Source organism: Leptosomus discolor, chromosome Z (assembly GCF_034619465.1).
Source record: "Leptosomus discolor isolate bLepDis1 chromosome Z, bLepDis1.hap2, whole genome shotgun sequence".
Classification (NCBI taxonomy): Eukaryota; Metazoa; Chordata; class Aves; order Leptosomiformes; family Leptosomidae; genus Leptosomus; species Leptosomus discolor.
In genome coordinates this window covers 8237249-8242853 of record NC_141419.1, presented here as the reverse complement: position 1 = coordinate 8242853, position 5605 = coordinate 8237249, and positions in this window count along the sequence as shown.

The window sequence follows — 5605 nt, the reverse complement described above, 5'->3', positions numbered from 1 at the left end:
AATACAGTCGTGGTGTCTTCTTGGCTGATTAATTGGTAGAACTAAAAAGATCATGCTTGTGTCCTCTGGGCCATCCCTGTGCCAGTACCCCAACAACGGTGTAGTTAAATCCCTATCCATCTGCATCTACAGTAACTAGTCCAGAAATTAAGCAGCCAATAAGAATTAGTTACTGGGTATTTTAATGAAAATGGTAGTGCTGTATTGAAGAGAGGCAGGGAACTATTATTCTTGCCTCTTATATTTTGAAAATGCAGCATATTGTTTTGCACTAGGAGGTGCTTGGTCCATTATCATCCCAGTAAGAAAGGCACTCAGACTCTGTAGGATGTAATTTAAAATGTTATCTTACACCCCTTTAAATGCTGGGAGTGATGTAGCATCAAACAGGACTCTGACTCACACTCAGCATGCTGTGCAGACCTCATCCAAAAGCAGAGATTCTTGCCTTTCGGTCAGTTGGGCTATTATATGATTGTCCTACAAGGAAACAACTCGTTATCGTTTCTACAGTCAATCAGAACCAATGTTCTCATGAGAACTTCTTGTGCTGCTAGGTAAAGGCAGGCCATGCTGAGTGGGAGCTGCTTCTCTCGAGTGAGCTGGCTGAGTTGATCCTGTGGCCCAGGGATCTGTGCAGCACAGCCCTGCCTGAAGGCTGCGCTGTGCAAGTAGCACAGGCCTGGGTGTGCACATGCCAGGTGTGTTGTGAATCGCTCACTTGTCAGTGTACAGTGGTCTTCCAGTGAGGATTGCTGCATGTCTCCTCTCGAGGCATTATGTCAATAACGTTGAGTGTTCTGTGAGCAGTAACAGATGAGTTTGGCATTTTCATCTAGCAGATTACATATTGGCAATGACACCAAGTTGTGTGGTGTGGTTGACACACTGGAGGGAAGGGATGCCATCCAGAGGGACCTTGACAGGCTGGAGAGGTGGGCGAAGGCCATCCTCATGAAGTTCAACAAGGCCCAGTGTAAGGTGCTGTACCTGGTTCAAGACGATCCCAAGCACAGATACAGGCTGGGCAATGAGTGGATTGAGAGCAGTCCAGGGGAGAAGGACTTGGGTGTGCTGGTGGTTGGATGATGAGATGAACATGAGCCAACAGTGTGCACTTGCAGCCCAAAAAGCCAACTGCATCCTGGGCCATATCAAAAGATGCATGGCCAGCAGGTCGAGGGAGGTGATTCTGCCCCTCTACTCCGCCCTTGTGAGACCCCACGTGGAATACTCCGTCCGGCTCTGGAGCCCCCAACACAAGAAAGACATGGAGATGTTGGAGCAAGTCCAGAGGAGGGCTACCAAGATGGTCAGAGGGCTGGAACACCTTTCCTATGAGGACAGGCTGAAAGTGTTGGGTTGTTCAGCCTGGAAAAGAGAAGGCTCCGGGGAGACCTTCTAGCGGCCTGCCAGTACCTGAAGGGGGCCTACAAGAAGGCTGGGGAGGGACTTTTTACAAAGGCCTGCAGTGACAGGATGAGGGTTAGTGGTTGGAAGCTGGGAGAGGGCAGGTTTAGACTAGATACAAGGAGAAGTTCTTCACCCTGAGGTTGGTGAGACATTGGAACAGGTTGCCTAAGGAAGCTGTGGATGCTTCATCCCTGGAAGTGTTCAAGACCAGGTTGGATGGAGCCTTGAGCAACCTGGTCTAGTGGGAGGTGTCCCTGCCATGGCGGGGGCATTGGAACTAGATGACCTTTGAGGTCCCTTCCAACCCAAACCATTCTGTGGCTCACAGTGGAGTTGATTCAAACTCATGGAATGGAAATTATATCTTGACTTAAGAGTTGATATATTTCTGTTACTGTTCTGTTTCCCAAAGGCATGTGCAGAGGGAGGGGGAATGCTGTTACCTAGGTTTGCTTTTTTACTTTTCTCCCCTTTGCATGCAGTGTTTACCTGACATTGTTCAAATAATAAGCACAATTTTACTTTCAATTAACAGAATCTGTGAGAGAAAGAAATAAGACTGTGCTGTCTTCTCTAATGTCTAACTCCTTCCTTTCTGCCTATGCAACCATTTAGTAGAGCAGACTGCATTGAATGCATGTTTTGTAGTGTAAGGTAAAATATGGGACTATAAATCTATCTGTAACTGTATTTTGATGCTGTTATTACAGCTTAATTTTATTATTTAATATTTTGGAACGATTCTTTGCCCCACTTGGATTTTCCCGCCTTCCCTTCATGCCAGTTCCTACACTTGGAATTTCCTTCCTTTTTCATCTTTCCTCCTTTTCTTATCTTTCAGACCCGTCCCGCTACTGACTTACTGTTATGGAAAACAGTATCTGCTGGAAAGCCACGCTATCAGCTCTCACTATTTTTCTGTTTCCTGTGACATCTCTATTTCTCTGGTCATAATCTAAACTCAGGCTCCCTTTTAAGTTGTAAAGCACTAAACACCACGTAGGTGAATTACAAAGAGTAACATACACCCCCCCCCCACCCCCCAAAATACAGTTCTTAAGGCTTTCTTTGTAGGTGATCAGCACAGAAAATCTTGTTTTGCTAGACTATAGTAATTATAAATAAATAGTAAATGGAAGATGCTGGCAAAGAAACTGTAGCAAAAATAGGCAAAGAGAAAAAGTTCTCTACCCCAAAGCATCAAGTCGGATCCTTTCTCTTCAGCAAGAGCTTTCACTGCCATATCCACCACTGTGGTCTTTAATTGTACCTCAATCACTGTGGCATCTGATTCCCATGAAAATCTGTATAAGGTGCTTTCTTGGCATTTTTCCCATTGCTGAGACCTCATTGTTTCTCATAGAGACACAATACTTCGTCAGTATGCATCATTGAACTTGCTAAATATCAGGTAGCCACAAGGTTTTGTGTTTTGTTGGGTTTTTGGGTTGGTTTTTTTGAGTGTCTGCCTCTTGAGCAATGTGTTGTGAGGTTACAGGATTGCAAATAGCAGAGACTTATTATAAGATTCCTGTGATCTCCATGATAATGTCTTCTAGAGTAAATAGATACTTAACCATATGTATTTTTTAATGTGAAGTTGTCTGAAATGTGATTTAGCAGCCAGGAAAAGGAAGCCTTGAAAACATACACTTTTTCATATTGACAGTGTGTGTTCCACAAACTAAAACCAGTCCCTGGACCAGCGTCCACCACAGTGGGAATTATAGGTTTTAATTTTCAAAACTATTTTTGTTACTAATTCTAAAATCATGGAGTGGGTTTCATATTAGGGAACATAGCAAAATAATAGTATTTCATCATACCCCATATGTTTTTAGAACATATGGTTACATACCACCTCAGAGGAGATACCGTGTTAGTCCTCAGTTAAATTCCAGCTGTAACTGAAGATGATTAAGCTCATTTAAGATATCTCCAGGCATTGTGAACTTGTAGTGAGATTCCATTTCTTAGGTGTGAAAGAGATAACACCTTTGCACATTTACAAGCTTTGCAAAGATCCTATTTGTCAGTGCTTCCTGGAGACACTGGTCCTGGTTTACCACCAAGTTCAGTCCTTCTAGCTGGTCTGATAACTGAGGAGGGTGCAATACTGTAGTCTGGGTATTTGTGAGTAGGAATGCATATGATGTTTGATGTTCACGCGTTTTCGCACGTCTGCCTCTGCATGTTGTCTCCGCTGGATTACATATGTGCCTGTGTCCTTGAATATTTACAGTTTTGCAGATGTGCCTGTGAATACTTAGCTGGAGCATTCTTTGTCTTGTAAGGAAGCATAGACTGTTTTATTACTATGTGCTAGTAATTTGAGTGACAAGTGCCATAAAGCAAAAGCTAACTGCATGTATTGTCAATACAAACATGAAAGTTTAGTGGAGAATTTTAAACCTTTACGAAATGTGCTACCACTCTCGGCGTGTTTCCCGACTACTTCAGCGGTAGGGACTTAGCAGAGCATTTCCCCTTCCCCGTTGTTATAAAAAGCACCTGGAGGTGGTGCTGTTTAACAAACGCACGGTTAAAGGATGCTTATATGTCAGTTCGCTCGAACTGACGTAGTAGCAACACTGCTGAGATTCAGAGCAAGTTTTATCAGCTTCCAGTATGTACTGGCAGATGTTGGGGGATTAAAAAGAATTTTTTTTTGTTGGTTTAAAAAGCATTTGGAACTGGCTAATAAAGTAGAAACTTGAACCTCTGATACTGAGAGCAGATTACGGTAGCCTTCTGGCTAGCATATTAAGATTTCTCATCATAGCTGCATGAAGGACTAACTACTGTTTGTGAAAAATGATTAAGAAAGGCAAAACTGTGTGTGCTTCATATTATATTCAGAGATCCAGTCATGGATATGATTCCTTATGTGGCTCAAATATTTTTTAAAATTAAATTTTGAGTAATTCTGGTATTTTTGTGTTCCACATAAATGCATATAGTAAAGTGGATTAACTTCTGACTTAGGCAGCCTGAAATCAAGTGTTCCACAAGTGCTTCTATTCTGTTTCTTAAGGTGTTACTTTGGTTTTCTTAAATGTTTTTGTTGGTCTGAATAGTGAGAAGGAAAGTGGCATCTCCTGTAGTTATTAGCCACAAGTCCTCTCTTTATCTGGCAGTAATATCACCACTTTTCTGTTGTGACAGCTGGATTTATTCATGGCTTCTTAGCATATGCTGAATGCAGCAAGAACTTTTGTACTAGTCCCTTTCAAAGGTGGCATTTTGACCACAAATAGGGGCTAAGGCAGTTACCAGTTACGAATAGACTTATGATCCATATTAGGGCTAGGAGCCCTAGTAAATAAAACTTCCAGACTGATCCTTACTACTACGTGGTCTTCTGGAGCTCTTTTGACTTTTAAGGGAATCGGGAGTCCAAAGTTCTGTGCCTAAAGTTATATGGTCTGAATACATCTTACTGTGTTCCTCATATGCACAATAAAGAAAGGCTCTCTACCCCAGCAGCATGCAGTCTTTGGTTCTATAGGTCTATGACTCTCTAAGAGAACAGAGTTATCTATTACAAACTCGCCAAATTACTTCAGTGAATGAAATTTAGGAACTCTTGGTGTTTTCCTCCTGTACTGCCAGAGGGGCTTTTGCTAGTGTTAGCTGCCAGAAACATCAAAATTCTATTTTAACGGTTACCAGATTGACTCACACTGCACAACTGAGAAGCAGTTCGTTACTTTGGGGGGATGGGGAGCCTAGCACCCTGGTTAAGATTGTTGCAATGAAAACTGCTTAACAGTTAGCATCTGGATAATGAAACTGAGGTCTCAAAAAGTAAAAGCAATACGTTGGATCTTGGAGATTATGCTTAACAGTAACGATCTTACTTAGCTGCACCAGTGTCTTGTCTAACTTGCGAGGCTATTTGTCTTATGCTAAGACTTGTTTTGTATTAGAAAATATGTGCAGTTGGACCATCCCTGCTTCTGGTATTAAAGAGGATTGATAGGTGACACCCCCATGGAAGTGCTTGATTAATTTCTAACTCAGCATGGAAAGATCTTCTGTTCTCTTCCTGACAATTGTCCTCATGACCCATGATTGAGTACTAGACTGTCATATCAAGATTAATTTCCTTCCCTCCTTCTTAAGGTCTCCTGATTATCACTTCAGGCATACCGTAAGTGGCACAGTCCTGGCTTTACACAGCTTTCCCATG